Source organism: Protopterus annectens, chromosome 6.part0, assembly GCF_019279795.1.
Source record: "Protopterus annectens isolate FY-2018-M chromosome 6.part0, PAN1.0, whole genome shotgun sequence".
Classification (NCBI taxonomy): Eukaryota; Metazoa; Chordata; order Ceratodontiformes; family Protopteridae; genus Protopterus; species Protopterus annectens.
In genome coordinates this window covers 1763090823-1763114822 of record NC_056737.1, presented here as the reverse complement: position 1 = coordinate 1763114822, position 24000 = coordinate 1763090823, and positions in this window count along the sequence as shown.

The window sequence follows — 24000 nt, the reverse complement described above, 5'->3', positions numbered from 1 at the left end:
ACCACCTTACCCTTGTCCATGGCTCTGGAGACTGATTTGAAGAAGTCAATCAAGTTCAGGAGACAAGATCAGCCCTTCACGAACTCAAACTGGGTGGGGTCTAGTGTTTGAAGGTTGCCAATGTCTTTGTTTATAAGTTCCATGATAATATGCTCCGTGGCCTTGCAGATAAGGCTTGTCAGACTGATGGGATGGTAGTTTCTGGGATCCAAGGTGGATCTCCCCTTATGGAGTAGGATAACTGTAGCTGTGCACCACTCAGTGGGCACGAAACCTGAGGTGAGGCTATGATTAAACGTGGCACTTAGGTGAGGTGCCAGTTCATATTGTAGTTCATGTAGTACACAGCCCGGGATGTCATCTGGTCCCATGAATGCTGTATTCTTAGCTTTGGAGAGTGCATTTTTTACCTGTGTGGCCGTTATTACCAGAATTTGGCAATCTTCCGGTATTGAGATGGGCCATTTAGGGGGTGAGAGGGGGGTGAAGTTGGCACTGAATCGATCTGCCAAGATATTGGCAATATCCTTGTGATCAGTATATGTAATGCCATTCTGTTTTAGCTCAGAGCAGATCTGAGCATTGTCATTTAGATTCTTGACATAGTTATAGAATGCCTTGTTGTTGTCTTTGGAATCTTTGGCAATTTTATTTTCGTAACTAGCTTTGGAGGATTTTATGAGGGATCTCAGTTTCTTACTGAGGCTGGTAAGGACGTTTTTTGCATCCTGGGATTTTCCTCTTTTCTGCAACAGTTTCTTCCTTTTGTTGTAAAGTTTGTTTATGGCAGGGGACCACCAGATTGGCTTCTTTTTTTTTTGCATGAGAGCATCTTGGTTCTATTTGGGATGGCACAATTTATGCATGAGTGGATGTGCTCATACAGTGCCTTAGTGTAGGATTCAGCAGTTGAACTTTCAGCTCCCATCTGCATGGGTGTCATGAAGTTTGTCACTTCTGACTTGAGTAGCATGAAGTTGGCTTTGGAGAAGTTTTTTATGGAGGTTTCCTTACTGGGGGGTGGTGGTGGGATGTGGATGTTAAGGGTGATTAGCTACCTACATGGCAAAGGACGGTATAATCAGTTGTTTTGTTGCAAACCCACCAAATGACACCAACACCCCACTGTAGGCATGTAAGCTGAACTAATTGGCATCACAAGGTATTATTGCTGTCCTCATCCCCACCCAGGAGTGTGAGTGTCCAAACCTATCCCCAAATGCAGGGCATATACACAGCTGTCGCTGTAGATGAAATGGCTAGCTGTGGACCTTCCCGTCAGCCTTCCAGCACATCCCTGGATATGTCCCTTACTATCAGCCCCTCTGTGTGGCACAATAACACCACTTACCTATCAACCCCTGTTTCATGACTGGTAATGTTAACAGTCACAAGTAGGTGACACCCTCCTCACAACTATATTAGCAGACTCTGGAACCCCCAACTCACATGTATTACCGCAGCTGTCCCACACAACACATGTAAATAACATATGAAGGAAAACCTCAAGCACACTTGGATCACCACCTGCACCTCAAGCACACTTGGATCACCACCTGCTCACCACCTGGTGAAGCCCACCCCACCAACTAACACTCCATACCCCTACACCAACTAGTGACACCAACACATCCTGCCTCGCATACAAATCCCAGCATCCTGCAAACCTGCACTACTGCTCCCCCAACAATTAGTCCAATGGCCTACTATACAGTTAACATGTCCCCCCCTCCACCTACCTACCTACACCTTCACTATTCATATCTACTCTACAACACAGGTATGGCATAACTAAACCTAACCCAAATACCTGAGTGTAACCTATCCAGAACTGATCCCACTTCACCTTACACTGACCTTCGTTAACAGTCATATCTGACATGTACATCTGACTTAAGCATGTATAATACCAACATGTTAATGAAGTAGTGTGGGGGTATGTGGCAGCAAGCGGTATTACACCTGTTTGGGCAGTGGTAAGCAATGCTCACACTGGTTAAGCAATGTGGTGGCCAACCCAGTGTAAGACGCCATAACCGGAGGTCAGCAAGTCTGACACTCGCCCACATCAGTGCATACCCGCCTACATTTCCACCACAGTGCCTTAGGCACCATGTAGGCAACAGCTCTCATTGTGCCCAGTAACAAAATAAACAGCACTCCCAGGTCCCCCCCCCCACCCTGCACACTATAGTCCAAGTGAGTTACCACGAAGGCATGACAGATATACAATCAGCAGCTGTTATCAAAAACATATCATCCAGCACAGTCAGTCAACAGTATAGGAACTGTATGTAAGTATGTAGATTAATACCAGCAAACATGTGCACATTGCTCAATCACAGTATTCTGAGCAGTCTGTGAGTATCAATAAACACTGCCTGCCCACACATACTGTGAGAACAGTAGTCTTGCATAATAAAGAAGAAAGGAATGAAAAACAGGTAACGCTGTGGGGGCATGCTTCATCCGCACAACCAGGAGTTGACTCTGGTCTGGTATGTGAGAAAACTGCTGCATCTCAAACCCCTGGCAGGATGCTACCAGTGGGAGAAACAGTGTAGACCAGCAAAGTCTACTCGTGACACAACAGGTCCATCCCTGGCAGGAAGAAACAGACTTTGTGGGTCACAAAGATGTGTCCACCAGTATCGGAGGAGGATCAAGGGAAGTCTCAAATGTACATGGACTAAACGGATGAAGAGCCTGCAGAAGTTTTCATTGAGACAATATAATGGAGGAGTACTGAGACGTGCAAAGAGGGAAATGTGTGGAGGTGTGGTATGGCAGGGTTAGCAACTGGAGAATGGATGGATGCTGCATACGTAGAGCTTGGGGGCCAGAGAAAGGGAGCATGGGTATGACATTAAGTTAGATATATGCAAATGAAGCAGAACAGCAATAGGGTAGTGGGCAGAGCATCCATCTAACGAGCAAGCATTCCCGGTTCTAGACCCACTGCAGCACATTCTATTTTCCATGGGAAATCTGTATATCAAAATCATTTTGCTGTATAACCTGCTAAATAACATTTATATTTAAACAGGAGTACTGCATTAAATGCACATATGAAGTGTCAGTGTCATAGTCACTAAGGCACTAGTAAGCAGGTGTAAGCACACATAAGCTGTAGTAAGCATAGCTAAGCAGTTGTAAACGTGTGTACGTGTGTTTGCGCAGGGGTAAGCATTGTCTACATAGATTAAACAAAGAAGAAGTGAACTGAGTGTAAGAAAATGCACCCGGAGGTTAGCATTGCTTAGCTCTGCGCAAACCCATGCACACCCGTGTATAACTGCTCAAATGTCCCTTAATCACTCTGTATCCAACAGCTGGTGTTCTGCCCATCAACAAAATATACACCCTCTGCAAGGCCCAAACCCAGGACCCTGCACATCATAGACTAAGTGATTTCCAGTGAACCATGGCAGATGTACATAACCCTCTTATTTTCACAAACATATCATCCAGCACAATCAGTCACCAGCACAGGAAATGTAGTAATATCATACCACACAACCTCTTAATGCAAGAATTCCGGACAAAGTGTGCCATAATGTGAGTACAAATAGGGATATCTGTTAAATACTGCTGTAATACACTTAAAATGTTGCTAGTTACACAGTTATATGTAGAACATATATTTTGAAGGAAATGAAAAGTCTGAAACACGAATGTGTCGGCACAAGTGACTGACCTCAATCCTAAGGTCATCCATGTCAACTGCCAAGAGAATGAGGTAAAGGCCACACATATAACCTGAACATGCATGGACATACGGACAGATATATATCTGTAAATGTAGACAGATAGCAAACTATAAGTATATATATTTGCATGTATGTCTCACAAATAACCATATGACAGCAATTGTACATAGATAAATATGTTCAGTGTGTATATATATATATATATATATATATATATATATATATATATATATATATATATATATATATATATATATATACACACACACACATACACACACACATATATATATAAATATATATATATATATATATATATATATATATATATATATATATATATATATATATATATATATTTATATACATATCTAGAGCTATATCAATGTCCATATCTATCTCTCTATATATGGGGGTTTCACATATATAATTATGCAGATATACATATTATATATATTCAGATAGACATGTGTATAGCATCTCCACATGTGTATAGCATCAACCCCTGAAAAACTCTATACAATATAACAGACTATAAGCACAGTTAATGGGGATGGGACCAGAAATGTGGGACACCTGGTAATTACTGCTATATAACACCCCCCCAGCCCTAACGGATATGCTGTGCAATCCAATATCCAGCACAAGTAGTACTTGATGTCAGGGCCCTCCACAACACAGCTACAATGCTCCAACAGTAATCCAAGTCACCTGTACATGTCAGGGCAATATCTGTAACCTGTCATGCAGAAAAGTCATTGTACCATAGGGAATGTGCAATGTGGAAGGGGTACACATTACAACAGTACAGCTATGCACACACATATATACATTGACAATTATATATATATATATGAACATAATGTATATATAAATATATATATATATATATATATATATATATATATATATATATATATATAAGATATATAAGTACATACACATATACACAGACAAAAGGTATTAGTAGCCATACATATGTAGAAGTAGTGTGGACGTACTGGGTGTAAATTATATCCCTCAGCCACAAGCCCTGTAACTGGTACCTGTGACATGTGTAGTGTGGCAACCATTCCCACAAAGGGAATACTTACATTACACATATATCCACTCACAATTCAAAGGACAAGACACAACACACAGGTATGTATACACAGACAACCTTTATTTGTGTACTATACAATAATGTATGCCATTGCTTACAGCACATAAAATTTGAAATATTTAATCAGTGATGGATGCAAGGCCCACACAAAACAGTAGATGCAGACAGTGCGGATATATAACATACTATGGTGTCCAGGCCAAGCCCTTCAATTTGTACAACAGTAGACAAAGGATTAGCCTTCAAGATAAGTAACGATCAGCATTATCAGATGTAGTTCAGCAGCCTCCAATTACACCCTGTAGTCAAGCCCTAGGGGGACATTCATTACTTGTGGTAATGCCAATGTATCTGTCACATGTATGGACCCTGACCAGCACATGTTGTGGGAGTCCACGATATGACTGGGATGATAGCAGGAATGCTAGCAGTAAATAATGATAGGCCATTATCTAACAACCCCTAACCGTATCACAGTAGGACATTGCCTGCCATATATGTGGAGGACAAAGGCAGGAACACAGGGCCATGCTTGCAATATTGCTGTTACACACCCTGGAAATTGCTGATATTACAGGATTTGTTGCAACATACCCTTATGCAGGAATAAGACATCATGAACACAAATGGATGTAGCCATGTACTGATAGCATACAACACACACACTGCCAGTGTAATATTTGACACAGGACCTGTGTGGTGGACAGATAACACATGAAAGGCATACCTCTGTCCAGCAAGAGGATAGGCATACAGTAGTGATCTATGCAGACAGACTGCATTCCAAGGTAAACTAGTATGTACACACACACACCCTGTAACACCAGTACTATACAAAGCATAACACAACTCTACTTACAGTCTGTCTGTAGTTCCTGATCCTCCTACATATATGTGGCTGCCCGGAGTGTGCAGGTTCTCCTGTAAGAGGTATTGTTACCTGCCATCTGTAACACTGATGCCCACACACAGGAAGGATGTCCATCACACAGGAAATGTAAAGGGAACACACCCACATGATGTAGGGATTCATAGTGGGTGGTTGTCATGGCAGTGGTAATTTGAAGTACTACACATGTGTAATTTTATATATACATATATATATATATATATATATATATATATATATATATATATATATATATATGGCTATCTGGATAAGTATATGTACATATATTTCCACCATATGTCCTGGACATGGAGTGCAGCCCTACCCCAGCCCCTACAGTCCCACAGTCATAGTGTAAGGGGATGTCAGGTATGTATAACGGGTACATTAGTAGGCTATTGCACTGTCATTGGGATTGCCTTCACAGAAATGGTGTGTGTAGAAGGTCACATCTGCATATAACACGTGTGCCATTGGCTACTGACAGGCATCCTAAGGACATCAGTGTAAAATACCACTGCTAGCATGTAATGTCCCTGTGGACTGCAGCAGAGATATTGGCCAATATATGTGGAAATTCTGACATACCCTGTACAGTCCAGAGGTATACACATAAGCCCTTAGTGCAAAGCATGTTTACCATGCCTGACAATATAGATGTCAACAGCCATGTAGATGGGTACAACACATAATGACTGGTATACATTTGCCATCATAGGTTATGCATTCATAAACTCCTGTCTGGCCTGACACATAATGACTGCTGGTACAGGGGTGTCATGGCCACATACTACCAACTAGATATTGACATACATCTGTACAGCATCCCACTGCTCTGTCTGACATACATGACTTTTAGGGGAGGCCCGACAGCAGTACATCTGGCAAGTATCTGCACATGACATCTCACTGGGTAAGTACACTAAGCTGCTAGGCATGTAACAATGCATTGTGCAGGCTGCAGGCAGAATGGCTCAACACTGGCCTACATCTCCTATGGGGGAATGCACATCTACCTGCATATATAGCAGGCTCAACAGGCATGTCACAGCATAGGGTAAGATACACCTGTGTGAAAGTGCATAACCACAACCAATGTGAACACAGCCACAGCCTCATATGGTAAACTAGCATAATATGACAGTATATGGACTATCTGTTCTACACCATCCTCATATGTGCCACTCACAGAATGGCCCTACATATACTGGTATGCTACACAGTTTGGTCTGATAGCTGTCTGTGGTATGGGACATGTGTGTGTATGGCCCTACAAACATGTACGCCACTATGGTACCATACAGTGGGGCAGCATGTAACATCAGATAGGAGGGGAACTAGAACAATGACATCTACCAGTCTATACACAGGCTAAAGTACATATTAACAATACACACACTGCTGACATTCACCATAACTACGCAGACCTCAGTACTGTACAATCATCCACAGAATATCCAGGTTATGTCATGAAATATAACCCCTACTGTACATAACATGTGTAGCAGTCTGAGATATCACTGGCTTGTTATCAGATATGATGACACTAATAATGCTGTACGGCACATATGCACCACTTCATGCACGACACATGCAAAAAGGTTAACAGAGATATGGCTGAAAGCACATACATAGGGCCAATATTTACATGTTGCTGTGATAACACTCATACATTTACTGTTGTAACGGGGTTTGTTGCAACATATATCCTATGAGGGGTTTGAAGTCAGTAACTGTCACGGCCTTCACCATCTACAGACTGCAATCCTCACACTACCTTCTGCAGTTCACAGATAGAGGCACCGTGGGTAACACATGAAACCAAAGGCACAAAACTGCCCAGTCTGCAGATGACCCTGCAGATGGGGATTCCTCATATACATGGAACTGATATGGCAGGTATTGCCACATGTACGACAGGCATATCCAGACAAACACTGTTAAACCAACATTACTCCAAATGCAGTATAGCAGCACTTACAGTCTGTAGTCAGGTCAGGTACATCCCTGTCCTGTTTGTTGCCCTCTTTCTACAGTGTATAATGTTAGAGGTAAATCCCCAATCCATCTGAAATGCTGTTTGCCAATTGGCTATGGGAATGTTACCACAGCTGTTCCACATGCAATCAGCTAGGGAGGGCTGCAAGAGAAATCTTGACCAATGGATGGGAGATCGCAGATATACCCCAGGGATTACCTCAGTGTCACTGCTCGACAGAGGCACAGCAAAATAATGGGTATAGTTCCCCATACTAAAGGGGTGGCGTAAGCCACAAAACGATGGGCTAGGCTTGTAAATGCCCTCGGGCAGATAGCCTAGTATGAACCTATGAACCTATGAACCTATGAACAGATCTAGTTCCTGCTCACAGTGAATGAAAAGGCCTAACACCACCATGATGTTCCTAGATATTGGAGTGTGTTTCCATGCAATTGGCTATGGGAATGTTACCACAGCTGATCCACATGCAATCAGCTAGGGAGGGCTGCAATTCGTGCAGCGGCCATCAGCTGATCATGAGCATCACTTAAAATACATATGTTGCTGACTAAGCAAAGCAGGTTTGGGTCTCCACATCCACCAGAGAGGGAGTGGGAGAGGCAGACAGAGACAAATACATGTCAGGGAGGGGTGGGAGAGTAAAAGCAAAGAATGTTTCTGTCACACACTTACCAGCACAGGGTATCAAACCCTCAACGACTATGTAGTGCTATCACAGTTCGATGCAGTTATGGGATGCGCCACATGGGTTACCTGTTGTTTAGCACTCAGAAGATATATGTGATGGTGAGTGACAGCTGCATCAGGGATACGGTAGATATACAGAAGGTGATGTACACATGCATGTCCGCATGAACAGGTGCCAGTGTCATCACTGCCACACTCTCACAGGGATGCACACATATTGACACACTTGGCAGGGCCAGGAGTACAACCCATCAGTACTGGGATTTCCACAACACATCACTGTGCAGGTATCACATGCACCACACAGGTCCTATGGAGGTTGTTCATAGGTTCATTGGTTCATAGGTTCATACTAGGCTATCTGCCCTGGGGCATTTATAAGCCTAGCCCGATTGTGTTTGGCTTACGCCACCCCTTGATTTGAGTATACTGTGCCCTTTATAAAGTTTAGTTTACTGTGCCTCTGTCTAATAGTGACATGGAAGTAATCCCCGGGACAAACCTACGATCCCCCATCCACTCATCAAGATTCTTCTTGAAGAGAGTCAGTGAAGTGCTCTGCCTAACATGAATTGGTATGTATGGGCAAAGATTATGAGGAGGTGTCAGACATCAGACAGCATGCTTCAGTATGGCCATGGGGGTTGTAGTGAGTGTGGATGTGGACATACATACCATACATTACACACACAAACACTCAGGGTGCCAGTACTGATATGCATGGGTGCATATCTGCATGGGTGTGTGATGGTCAACTATGCCAGCAGACTATACAAGGGTAGGCGATGGGTATACCTTGGCATCAGGCCACATGACAATGGTCTGCATTGTGGCTCAGGGCTGTAGTTTCTGCATTTGCCCACACAGGTGGGTATTGTGTCCCCCATCCAATCACCTGGTTGACTATTGTGTGTGGCCAATGCTGTGCATCACTTGCCATGTATGTGTTCCTTAGTCCATGACATGGATGGTGTCTAGGATGTGCACACTTCCCACATGCATGTACAGTGACATGTGGAACTGTACCTGGGGTGTCTGGCCCATGTTGTGAACACAGGTTATCATCAGATGTGCCAGTCTTGCCACCTATGGCAGGAACTGGTAATGGGCAGCAGGTTTACCCTGCACCTGCATTGATAGCATGCTAACAGCATTCCCTAATGTCACTGGCATCTGTCCATACAGGGCATGTTGTCAGGCATGGTATGTCCATTGTGGGTCACATCTGAAGGCACCACAATTGCTGCAGGTGTCCATTGGGCAACATGGGGGAGGTCCACTGTTTGCATGTACGTGCATATTGGACAGATATCACTATCACTCCATAGTTACTATCAGTTGCCATTATGCAGTGTACTACCCACATACTGGCTGTTGCCTAGGCATGTGTGTGTGTATGAGACATGGGTTGAGAGTGTGCTCTGGGTAATACTGGAGTTGCTAACTATGGTTGCCTTGCCATGATGTCACATGTATGGGTATGGTTTTGCACCCCAGCCTCTCAGCTATTTCTGTTATCCCTGTATGGTTGACATTGTGATATATAGTAGGGCCATCATATAAGAAATATGCAAAACCCGCTCCACATTGGCCACACACTCACAACCACTTCTGCACAGGATACAAATTACAAACACATACACACACACAAACCTGCGATGTCTGGGAGTAGAACCCCTACCTAACTAGTTTATTATACTACAGCAATAAGCAGTGCAGTACGTGCCACAGCCATTATTGGAATATTACTTCCCCAAAGGTTTATTTCACAATGAATGACATCAGCAGGATTGCCAAAGTAAGACTAGCCTATAATGCATTGCTCTGTACACAGACATTGAAACACACACAAAGCATCCAGAACTGCCAGGGGAGGAGATGGAACCCTACCACAGTTCTAAATCACACTCCAGCGGTATGCAGTTACCGGATGCACTTCAGAGATTACTGGGCTACAACCTTCCCAGAGGTCTATTTCTAGGCAGATGACATCAGCAGCCTTGCCAAAGTTGAGTAGATGAATTGTAATGAGTGCGAGTACCCAAATAAGCATCGTTCTATACATAGTCAGACACACACACACACGCACACACACGCACACACACGCACACACACACACACACACGCACACACACACACACACACACACACACACACACACACACACACACACACACACACACACACACACACACACACAATTGCCAAGTCTGGGGTTAGAATACCTACCTAACTACTTCATCACACTACAGCAGTATGCAGTTACAGGACACGCTACAGATATTACTGGGCAACAACCTTCCCAGAGGTGTATTTCTAGGCAGATGACATCAGCAGCCTTGACAAAGTTGGGTATATGAATTGTAAGGAATGTGAGTACCCTAAAAAGCATTGTTCTTTACTCAGAGACAGACAGACATGCACACACAGATTCACACACGCAAACACAGTTGCCCAGTTGGGGGTTAGAACACCTAACTAACTACTTTATCACACTACCACAGTACGCAGTTACAGGATGCACTACTGATGTTACTGGGCAACGACCTTCCCAGAGTTGTATTTCTAGGCGGGTGACATCAGCAGCCTTGACAAAGTTGGGTATATGAATTGCAAGGAGTGTGAGTACCCCTAAAAAGCATTGTTTTGTACTCAGTCAGAGACAGACAGACACACACACTCAGCTGCTAAGTCTAGGGTTAGAACACTTACCTAACTACTTTATCACACTACAGCAGTACACAGTTACAAGACATACTACTGAGAATACTGGGCAACAACCTTCCCAGAGGTGTATTTCTAGGTGGGTAACATCAGCAGCCTTGACAAAGTTGGGTATATAAATTGTAAGGAGTGTGAGTACCCTAAAAAGCATTGTTCTCTACTCAGTCAGAGGCAGACAGACATGCACACGCTGACTCACACACACACAGCGGCCAAGTTGGGGGTTAGAACACCTACCTAACTATTTTATCAAACTACAGCAGTACACAGTTACAGGATACGCTACGGAGATCACTAAGCAACAACCTTCCCAGAGGTCTATTTTTAGGTGGGTGGCATCAGCAGCCTTGACAATGTTGGGTATATGAATTGTAAGGAGTGTGAGTACCCTAAATAGCATACTGACATGTGTCTGCACTAAGAACTGCGACTGCCAGATATGACTGGTTCACTGGTGTTTACAGACATGGCCTTCATGTGTTTAAGTGTGTGAGCATTCCGAGTATGACCTTTCAGTATGTTGTTGACTGCCATTGCCTTCATTTCAGTATGTGAGCATGCCCAGTATGCCATTCTGTATAGAATGTGTGGATCAATACCAGGTAGTTTGTACTCCAGTGCAAGCCTTTATGTTGTACACCTACAGGTAGCAAGGTGTTTATGCTGGGTATCTGTTGATCATTTGGCAATATGGGGACAAACTGTGCAGGGGATAGTGCGTACTGTATGTGATTTTGTTTGTGCTGCTTCATCAGCATGGTATCGCTGTTAGCAGAGAAATTCAGACATGTGTACTGTTATACACAGTGATGTTGTCTGTCTTCATGTACTGCCAGGTGGGCATTCTTGCTCACAGTGCTGTCTTGAGGGACAAGGGTGACTGCAGCTGTGTCTGGTATTGTGGGCAGACACCTATGTATTCATGGTACATTATGTTCTGGAGGGGGAGCTGCAGACACGTGCTGCTGGGTCTGTGTATCCGGTTCAGCACCTTGGTAGAGTGTTGGCGAGGGATACCATATTTGTACACCCATTGACAAGACAGTATGGTCTTATCTTGCTGTGGCAATGCCTCACAGCTGTACAGATTTGCAGGGTTTTCCTAGAGGCAGGGGCCATGGTCAGGACATTAAGCCTATTGTGGTGTACAGGCAGATGCATATGCACCCATCCATGTATTTGCAGCCAGAGATAGTGTGGGCACACAACTAGGTGGCAGACCCTGCACATTCCATGCTGCCCATGCTCCCACCCCCCTTCCCCTCCGTTATTGTAACCTCTTCCATACATTATGCAGACATTCTCTGATGCTTCCCCTAAAGGTATCACCCCATCACAGGTGTGTGTTAGTGGTGGTCCACATTTCGTGCAGTGGGTCATGGTGGACATGTTGCTGTGGTTTGTCTACATGGCCTTGCATATGGCTTATGTGGAGACTGTTATGTTGTTTTGTGGGTGTCCATGACTTAACATTCATTGGCAGTACATGAGAGACACAGGCCTTTGGCAGAGTCCTGTGGGGTATTAGGTTGCTGCAGGCCACTTGTGGCAGGCTGTTGCATTCTGACAGGCCTACAGTCACAAACCACCATACAGTATATTCCCCATGGGGTGGCAGGGTAGGTGTGATAGGTGTTCATGCACATTCCTTCTAGCAGTCTTGATCAGGTGGTATAGCTGCTGGCAGGGTGCTATGTACAGCTAGGGGCACACCTGCGTGGGACACCTGCACTGCATGCTGCATTCTTCCACTATTGCCATGTACAGGAGGGATCATACTGTACCCTTTCCCCACAGCAGGGATATGGCCGATGAGATACCTGTGGGTGGTGTTTGCATGAGCTGGGTGCATGTGTGCTATGGACACTATGCATGGGCCATTCCAGGTATGCTGGCATGTGCAGGTACACCAGCTGTTTTCCAATACATCAGTCCTGCCTGCTTTGCAATCTGCTGTTGTTCGAGCGGGCATCACCGGTATCCCCTATTATGGGACCGGTTGCTGTGATGCTTACCTGTATGTACAATTCCAAGGGTGTCTCCATTTCACAGTGATACAATGTATACTGTATGTCTGGGGTACTTCCCCCTGTGCACTGCTTGTATATCTAGCCCAACAGCCATGCCATGTCAGTCTTTCAGATGGTGACACATATTACCACCATACATTTGCCTTGGCTTACTGCTGGCAGGTGATATACTGGTGGGGACTTTCCTTGACACTGCAGGTGTGAGGGCTTCTCCCTGTCATCAGCAGTACTGGGCTATGGGCACCAGGTCTTACCTCAACATGCATCCATACTGACCACTCTCACACAATATGAAGCACAAACCATCCTAACACACACAGACCTGCATATTGTGCACATGCTACAGCCTATCCTGCTACCTTGGCCACCTCTGGGCATCTCTGCTCCACTCGTATTATACCTACGCATGTATGTTCCTACATTTCTACACTGGATTGGGGGGGGGGGGGAACTGTTACTACATTTCTAGGCTGGAATGGAGGTGGGGCACACCTGACTGTTTCTACATGTCTACATGGGAGTGGGGGGGGCACACCTGACTGTCATTACGTTGCTATGTAGGATGGGGGGGCACAAGTGACACATGCACATATTTGCTATGACTGTACTGGTATGTCATGCACTCCATTTCATTCTGTATTGCTACCTATCATGCTATCCAGAGGTACACATGTGTACTACAGATTGTGGCTTTGGTTGCTCTACATATTATTGTCTGATGTCCTACCCTTCAGAACTGGCATACCACTGCCTGCCCTGCTGTGGTCTGTCTGTGTAGGCCTGGGGGTGGGGTTAACCCTAGCCATCATTCTGGGGCCATGGCACAGTCCCTATTTGGGTATGTGTCCACCTGTCCTGCTGGCTGCAAATGTTGTTGAGTATGTGAACTGTCCTGACTGGCCTGTGTGGGTCATATGGTCACACATTTCGCACAGCACATTTCCTGCAGTGGTTTATGTCACCCTGTGTTGTACAGGCTACTATTGTGACTCCAGTATATGTTGCACATGTCAGGGTGCCACTATTGGTGTCTACTGTCTGCTGTCATAACATTCAGCCACCCAATTCCCTTGCATGCACACATCCATACCATAGCTACAGGTGACAATACATTCTACTCCATTTGGTAATTGGTAGGTTGATTGACTTACCTTGTGGGTGTGCCAGACTTGCAGAGGGTGCTGGAGTGCTGCCTATGTTGGATGCACATAGTGCACTCCTTATACATGGTTGAGCACAGGTGGTGTAATGTTTGGAATCCCTTTTACTGTTTGTGTGAGTTGGAGAGAGGTGTCATTCCCTGGGTCCCTACTGTGTCAGTGCATGTGCTATGCGTTGCCTCTTTCCCAAGGCCAGGGCATTTTGGGCATGCCTCCTTCTGCCTACTGGGGCAGGCATAGGTTCTTCCTCCTCCAAGTCACTCTGTGCCTGTGCAGGCCTTGGCATTGGTGGGGGGCTGTGTGGCCCTGCCCCATGCTGTTCATGCTGCAGCTGTTTCTGCAGGATAATATTGTGTAGCATCTCATATACCATAAATATTTAGGTACATGTAGATGGTGAATACTGCAAGGCTCCACCAGATGTGTCCAGACACGGAAACCGTGACCTGAGCATCCCAAGCACATGCTTTGTTTTATGTCTGGCCTGTGCGTGTGCCTCATTATGGCATTGTTGTCCAGGTGTATGTGCATTTCTGATGGGTGTCATCAGCCACAGCTCCAGTTTGTACCCAGCATCCCCCACTAGGTGACCATAGCAAATGTCCCCATTGGCAAATCCCTGGTACAGCTGTGTCAGATGCCATATGTGAGGATCGTCATAGCTTCCAGGGCAGCCAGCACACACATTCATTATAATGCCCTGGGCATCACATACGACCTGGCAGTTGATGGAGGGGATGCCCCTGCAGTTGATGTAGGCCCTACCCTGCTCACCGGGTGGTGCTTTCATGTGCATGTGCATGCAGTCTATAGCACCCACTACCTCAGGGTATTCTGCTATTTGGTAGAAGAGACGCATATTTCTGGTCAACACATCATGGGGGTTGAGGAAATATACGTGCTCAATGGCATGTGCTGACATAGCATCCAGGAACTGGTGGAATACTCTGGATACTGATACCTGTGAAATCCCCATGTTATCCCCAGTTGTGCTTTGGGAGGTATCTGTGGCTAGTATACCTAGGCCTACACATACTTTGGTATCCCCTGGGATGGGTTCCCCTTGTTTGGTTTGATGTGTCAAGTGTGGCCGGCACAGCTCTACTACTTGCTGTAGGAGGTCTCTGTCCACCCTATAGCGCTCCAGTATCTCAAGCTCATGTAGCTGCTGGTAGGGTACCCTGGGTCTGTACACTCTTCTCTGTCTCCTCACTGTGTGTTGTTCAGCAGCATGCACATCCTCACAACCCTCAGCCTCTTGCACATGTTGTTCTATGTTGCCTGCATCAGCCCTTCTCATTTTGTAGGTTTGTTTGTTAAAAATTCCCTGCTTGTATACACTGATGGTGTAGAGTGTGGGAAACCCCAGTAGGGAAGGTGTTTGCTTAGTTTATAGTAGTGTTCTGGGCTGGGCTGGGCTGCTGCCTGTGTAATTGGCTGCTTCTGATACATTTCACCTGCCAGATATGCTAGTTCTCCTTGATTACCTTCCTACTGATGATTTCCCTTCCCATTGCCCTTCTGTTTGGGCCCGGGGCTGCACCATGCAAACAGAGTACTCAGATGTGCACACTGCTGCTGTTTCCTTTTTTAACTTCTTTTCTCTTTCTGTACATTCCAGTGCACAGCACACACACCCACTTACACTTTGTAAAGAGAGCTGGGCAGATTTAGACACACCCCCTAGGTTGGCTATGCTAAGCTGGGAGCATACCCGAGCCACAGAGCTCTAGTCCGTGTACAGTATGCCTGACACACCCACCGATGATGTCACCTACCTCCTAGTCTTGCACTCAGCTATTCATACTTTTATCCTGTTGGGACCTGCCTCACATGCTGAGGAAAACTGGGATTCACTATCCTTCCCCTCATTTGCATAAGATTGCCTGCAAATGCATGGTTACATGTGTCACACTGTGCCTCCCCCCTTAGCAACCACTATTCACTGGCTAAGTTGCCTTTTGCCTGCCACTGACTTGCGTGGTGGAATACTGATTTTAGTTAGACTGCTTTTTTTAGGTTTATTTTCTTATTTCCCCACTGATCCCGTTTGTGCGCCGCTGCCCTAGGCTTTAACAGCAGTGATCAGCGAACATATAATAAAAGTAGAATTTTGTACATTTTGCATTGTTTGCAATGCATGTGGCCTTCTACTTGACCATTGGCATGCTTCCTCAATCTTATGCAGCCTTTATTTAGGGCTGTCATGTCCCCATTTTGGAATTTGCAGTACCGTACTCGGTTACTAACCGAGTACATTTCTGCATATTACGCTAGTTCTGTACGCCCTGATTCCTGCTTCCCAGATGGCAGATTTACCTCATTTGCATGATTTTCACCTGCAAATGGGGTGATTTGCATACAGGGGCTGGGGAAGTGCAGTACTAGTGCTACAGTGCTCGCGCACATCAGACATGCACATACATGGATCGCTTGGCCGCCATATTGGCAAAATTTCATCTTACACTAATCATGCACGCCGCAAGCTTTTGAGAATCTGGGAGTTGTTCTCTTTCATGACATCTTTCTTTCTTTCTTTTTTTAGTTTTTTGCTTCTTTTCTTTCTCCTTTTACCTATCTACAGTTAACTTACTTTGTCTTACATTCATTATATGTGGATTACTAGGCTACACATGATAAATAGAACTTCCCTCTTGGCTTCTGGTATACAGATATATATCTATATATATATATATATATATATATATATATATATATATATATATATATATATATATAGATATGGGTCTACTTTGAAAGATCAAATGTGCATTTCACCGACACAGACTTTACCAACCCCAAATCACCGACAAATAAGTTGACCGACTACTCATTAACTCGACATGCACTTCACCGACACTGTGTAAATTAGTGCGCCTTAACAACAGTAATTCCTTATACAAACTAATATCATAGTGGCTTGAAAAAACATAACAGAAAGTCTTCTTCTTCCAATATATATTTTCCAAAGGTCAACTCAAACATAGTAGATTTAGAAATAAAACGAACATCCACATATTCATCGTAACGTAAATTGCCTCTCTTACATAAATGGTTCCACTTAGTTCGCAGTGACAGCTTTGAAATGTAAAATAATATCCTGCACTACTGTGCTATAACTGTGACAAAACGATTATATATTCGTAAATAAATGGCTCCAAACATACAAGACTTTCTTCCAGATCGTTTATTTATGCTTGCTCTTAAGGAATTGCTATAAAGTTCATCATATACATTCCGGCAATAATATAGAAATCAAACTTTCAACAGTCTCGCTATACTATTTACAAATTCAATGGCACTGTATTCTTTTCTATTGTTTAATACAGTAAGAAATCGTTCATGCCTCTTGATTAACTTCCGTTTTTTAGGGGACGGAGGACAACCAGTTGCCATACGTACCCGTAGTTCATCTACCCTGTCTTGCTCTCTACACAAGCAATGCATAAGTGAATTCAAATCAATTTCTCAAGATCCTATGACACATTTTAAATGCCTATGCCATGCTTCAACTGAATTCTGTGTCCGTGGCAAATGTAGCTCGTTAAGCTCAGAAACGTTCCAAAACTGAATGGGAAATAAAGGAGAAAATCTAATTGCGCTAGACATTCTTGTTGTAAATTTACGCAGTCTTCCATGAATATACCAATCAGGAAAATATTTTAACAGCTCTCGTCCTTCAACTGGAAAATTTACTTTTAGTTCTTCAAACGTTTTCACTACATCAGATTCATGTACAAATGCTAATGCTACCAGAGACTTTACAGACAATTGAAATGACAAATTTGTGTTATACATTGATGCTAATCCCAGACTCTGCACCTTACGCCAGTTGTTTTGCCCAAAATGGAACAGACAACCTTTGCTCTTAGCTCCTGTAACATTGAGTCTAATACTCTTCAGTGCTGCAACTTCAAAGTCACACAAGATAAACTGCACATTAACTTCCAGACCATTTGTATTTAGTAAATAAAATATACAGTGCCAAAGAAAATTGTAACACTTAAGAGATTTTTTACTCATGAAGGTGTAAACCAAGGGTACAGCTTTATTGTAAGAATCGCATTTCACTAGTCCATGGATGCTGTACAGCTGTCGACAGGTCAGTCCTTCACTAAAATAAGTCCCATATATTAGCCAAATAGAAGCAGTACTCATATCTTGTAAATTAGTCACTGTACTAAACGTATATACTACTCTATCAGTTGTTTTATCACACATAGGTTTAGAAATAAAACTTCCTGACTTTAAAGGGTAGTCAGTGCAACTAATCGTCATTAGAGTTATGTCATGGCAGCGTTCGGGTATGTTTTGTTTTCTTCGTACTCTACCAATGGTTTGTAACAGAGTCTTTCTAGTTGGTATACCTTGTACAGCTTCAAGTGATGTTGATGCCATTGCCACATCAACTATCGAACATAGGTTATCCCTGCTATACTTAGCTCTAACTTTGATATTACTACACAGACTATAATGCTCTGTTTCAGCGGGATCTGCAGAATGGTGGTGTGGGACAGATTTTAAAAGTTGCTCACCTTCCGTTACTAAAACAGTAACAGCTCTTCCTTTACATTTTAAGGATGTCTTCTCCTTACATCCCCAATAATGTCTATTTCTTCGATTTCTTTCTAAATGGTACAAGTAACCTTCAACTAGTAACATTTTTTTTATTTCTTTATGATAATATCGCTTGGTAAATATTTCCCAGAATCCCTGGTCCAATTTCCGAAATCTCCGCCATCATTACGTGTTTCTTTACGTGAATTCATAAAGGGATATCCCTATTTATACATTCATGTAACAAACTATATTTACAAGTGGTGATAGTGCAGTATTTGTGTCAGCCATGTGAAATTCGCTGATATCAACTGTTGGTAAAGAGATATTTCGCACATTTCGTCTCGGCATAGTGGGTGTCGATGAAATGTATGTTCGGTCATTCAAAGTAGACCCATATATATATATATATATATGGATCTATCTTACTACGTCGACAAGTCAGAACGCCGACAGCGAGAACACCGACGCCAGAAGATCGAAAACGGAGAAGACCGACGGATCAAAACCCTGACGCTGAGAACATCGACATGGGAAAAGGCTGTGTATGTATGCGGTAGTGACGGACGTTAGGGTGCGAGTAAGGTAAGTGTGCGACTGTGATAGTTTGTGGGTTAGGGCGGTTAAGTGAGTTAGGGTTAGGGCGCTGGCTAGGTAAGTGTGCGACTGTGATAGTTTGTGGGTTAGGGGCGGGTTAAGTGAGTTAGGGTTAGGCGGGCTAGGTAAGTGTGCGACTGTGATAGTTTGTGGGTTAGGCGGGTTAAGTGAGTTAGGGTTAGGGCGGGCTAGGTAAGTGTGCGACTGTGATAGTTTGTGGGTTAGCGGGTTAAGTGAGTTAGGGTTAGCGCGGGTTAGGTGAGTGTGATAGTGGCGGACCTTAGGGTTAGGGTTTGGGTTAAGGTTGTAGGTAGTTGTGTATGTGAGGTTTAGTGTTGGTTTGTAAGGATTTTGGTGTGCTTGTGTTGTGTGTGTGCTTTTTGGACCGGGGGTTTGTTTTGTTTGTTGCTTGTTGGGATTATGGTGTGTCGGGCATGTGAGGTTTCGTGTTTGTGAAATGTCGGTTATGTGGTGTCGGTGATTTTGTTGTCGGCGTTTTGACTTGTCGACGTAGTAAGATAGATCCATATATATATATATATATGTATGTATAAAATTTGATTATATCATCTTTTATGCTTATGCCAACTCATGGTTTCTAGTTTCTTCCAATCTGCTCATTTTGACTAAATTCTTCACTCTAATCTTTGTTTCCTTTCTACTTTTCCTGTTTTCTTTTCTAATTATTTTATTATGAAGATTGATAGGATTAGTATTTCAGGGAGACTCTATTATGATACTTGTGTTGATTTTAAATGGTCTAAAAAGTAAGAGTATTGGTTACTGTTTTTACATTATACATTTGTACTATTAGATGTATTATTATTATTATTGTTATTATTATTATTATTATTATTATTATTATTATTATTAATATTATTATTATTCACCTTACCTTATCTCATGTACATTTCTTCTTGGTTAATCCTTACAAAACATAATTCATCTTTCCATATTTATATAATTCAATGGGTCATTAATAGATTAGAAATCAAGATAGACTAGCACTAAATAAAAAAGCTGCATCTGCATTTGTTAAATAATGTTTAAGACAGCCATTACACCCAGAACAATGACAACTGCTATCTGAGTTTACATATATTAAGTAGTCTGGAAGTGTTACAAAATATTGCCTTTACATTTAATTTATAGCACATTTAAGCTAAATAGATATTTCATACATTAATAACTTTACATTTGATGTATTTTACTTTATAAGCATTATCCCACCCCTTAACAGGAAGCAAGGATGATAAAGTGATTAAACAAGAAGGCATGAATGGTGTATATAAATATTTTTCCATATCCTAAGTAACACATTCTTCTCTCCCTCTCTCATACTTTCACCTTTTTTGTTATATAAATGCAACAGATATGGACAGAGCATTGAAACAGACAAAAAACTACATGAATATGAACACTCTCCCCTTTTTTAAGTATATTCAAGGTTAGACTGCTCTCTGTGTCCAGTGCCAACCTTTGTAATTTTGACTGTATAGCATCCAAAAATGTCAAGGCATGGCTCAAAAGCAGAAGAGACAGAATGTAAGAACAGATTCAATTTCATGAATATCATGAAATCACTCCACACCGGAAACTTCACAGCTCAAAAGCTTTCTCCCTCATGTTCAGCTCACCTTTCAGCTATTAAAAACAACCATTTTAAAAAGCTTCAAGAGATGTATCATAGCATCAATTCAAATATCAGCATGTCAGCAAAAAAAAGCATGCATACAAATCCCAAACTAGACAGGGGGGACATCCAATATTCAATCTTCAAACTCAGCTTGCTACATATCTAGTTTCTGTCAAACTTTCGAAAAACACAGGTGACAATCTCAGTCTTTTAACTCTAATATTTAAAATTCAATCTCCCTTTTGTATGTAGTGTTATACCCCTCAACAGAGCGTGGACATAAAAGGGAAACCAAGTTGTAACAGCTACGCCATAGAGAAACATCTTTTACTCGTCTCTTCTATCACATTCTCGTCTCCTTTCTCTTCCCTCCTCCCCTCATTATGGAAGGCCATCAACTATTTAGTAAGTTTAGAAGTGGATCAGAGGATGTTAATTAAAGTGCCTGCACAATTCTTTATGAATGAATACAACAGTGAGGAGTCTATTGTTCTCAACAAAAGACCTTGTATAACTAATCAAAAAACATCACTATACCAAGGTGATACCAAGTCACGATGAGAGTCCATATCAGGAAAAAACAACAAAGGACAAGTTTCAACCTCACAGACAGGTCAATGAGAGGGAAAACAGCTCTGCCCATTCATTCAACATGAGTAACACCATACCACAAAGCTACTCCCTTACTGATTCAATCACTCTCTAATTTGCAGTGGCAACTAGAAAAATCCAGGTTCTGCATTTATTGCAATTAACCCAAAGTGCTATGGACTAGTAGATCAAAAGGGATAACAATAAACAGCACCACAAAAGAACATGAATGCTAAATATGGGATTCTCATTTGTCCTTTTATTTGTAGAAGTGGTATGTTAGTACTAAAGTAGTAAATAATATAGCTATAATATAGTTGATTATGGTTGCTATAATTGCATAATAGAAATGTTTTATTTAAATTGCAACATCTGATAAAAGTTAACCCATATTTATTTTAAAAGACATTACCATTTATTATTGTTATTATTATTATTATTATTATTATGATTATTATTATTATCTTGTATTAATGTGGTACAATTCAAGTCAAGTTAAAGATGATGAGAGGATGACGTCTATTTGCAGTTCATGTTATCTGCAAGGACTTTAGAGCCTTTGTGTTGAAGTTTGTGGTTAGTTCAGTTTTTTGCTTCTTTTTTTTTTTAAATTGGTCCATGAGCCTTTATCAGTGGTGCTGTTCAAAGTAGAAGAGGTCCAGTCCATCTCCTGTGTAGTGGTTATTACATTATTATTATTATTCACAAAGAAAGTTGCTTCTTCTTAAGTGTTAAAAATTCTATTACCAGTTAATTATATTTTTTTAATTCTTGCAGAGAAAATTATCTTTATTAAATTGAGTTTTGCTTAAGTAGTTTCACCAATGGTCAGCATTTTTTTCCTTAGTTCCATAGTTTTTGCTGAATAATCATTGTCAAATCGTATGGTATGTCGACCATATTTTAAAAGATATAAGCAGTACCACAATATCTATTTCCCTGGCGATGGAATCAAAGTGTCTGAATTCATATTTTAAAAGAGATATTTGCCATGCTGTTTTAAAAATAAGTTCCTTATCTATAAATGATAGGATTTTTGCAATTATAGATCTCGGAGTAGATGTAGCAGATGGAATAGGCTTTCTTATATCTCTATGAGCTCTTTCAGTAGTATACAACAGTCCTTCTTGTAGATTTAATAGTCCGGTTAGCCAAGTAGTTAAAAAAAGATGGAATATTTTCTTCCTCTGTTTTCTCAGGTACACCAAGTATTCTTATATATCCTTTTTTGTTTTCCAGGTCATCTAATTTATTTAATAACCATGTGTTTGTTTCAGCAGGTATTCAGTTTGAAACTCTTTTCCTTTAGCCTCCCTTCTACATCATTTAAAGCATTTTCCATATCAATAATTTTAATTTGTTGTTTTGTATCATTTTCTTGAGAATCTCTTTTTGTTTTACGCTGTTCTTTTCAATTTGTCTTGGTTTTCCTAAAGTCCATCTAATTTCAATGTCAATTCCTGTAGGAAAGAAGGAGTCATTTGCATGCCTTTCTTAAGTGATGAGTCTAAATAGGAATGCTTTGAATAACTCATCTCTTCTGTAAGTCAGTAACTCTCCAAAGTATTTTGACAGGAAAATTTTGGAGTCATTTCATGAAGTTCAGTAATAAAGTAGTATGAGTATTTATGCGTTATTCTGTGAAGAAATTTTCTTTTTGAGATTAATTTTCCTCAGTAGTTTTAAGATTACTGCAGAACTCTAAAAGAGTGCTGCCATCAGTATACCACCACCCCCATCACAAATTTCATGGTATACTTTCTCTGAAACAGATCTCATGCAATACATAGTGATGCCTTGAACTTTGTGACGAATACATAACAGCCAGATGAAATGAAATCAGTTTTGAGCTAGAATTTACTCTATTTCAGTGGAATTGGTTATATCAAGATGGATACGTACAGCAGCAAATTATTGTGGCTATGAGTTATTGCCACAGAAGCAGACAAAATTGTAGTGATAACAGAAATGAATAAGGTAAAAGGGAAAATAACATGGATAGCCAGACAGCTGTATTTCAGGAATGTAGCTATTTTAAAGCTAACTGTAAAAAAGGGAAAGCTTGGATGTCATGTTGCATTGCAAAAAACTATGAAAATGTTAATGAGAAACATTGTAGGTACTGCAAGCTGTCACCTGCACTGTCAGGCTACTGGTATGTTCACAAAAAGGAAAACAGCGCAGAAAGTGGTAGGGAACAGTCAACAGGCACCCAACAATCTGTATTCCTTTATTGTCCATTAAACATTATGGAAAAACAAAAAATGAGATACAGCAAGCAAAGCAACACACAACAGAAACACTGTAAAGTA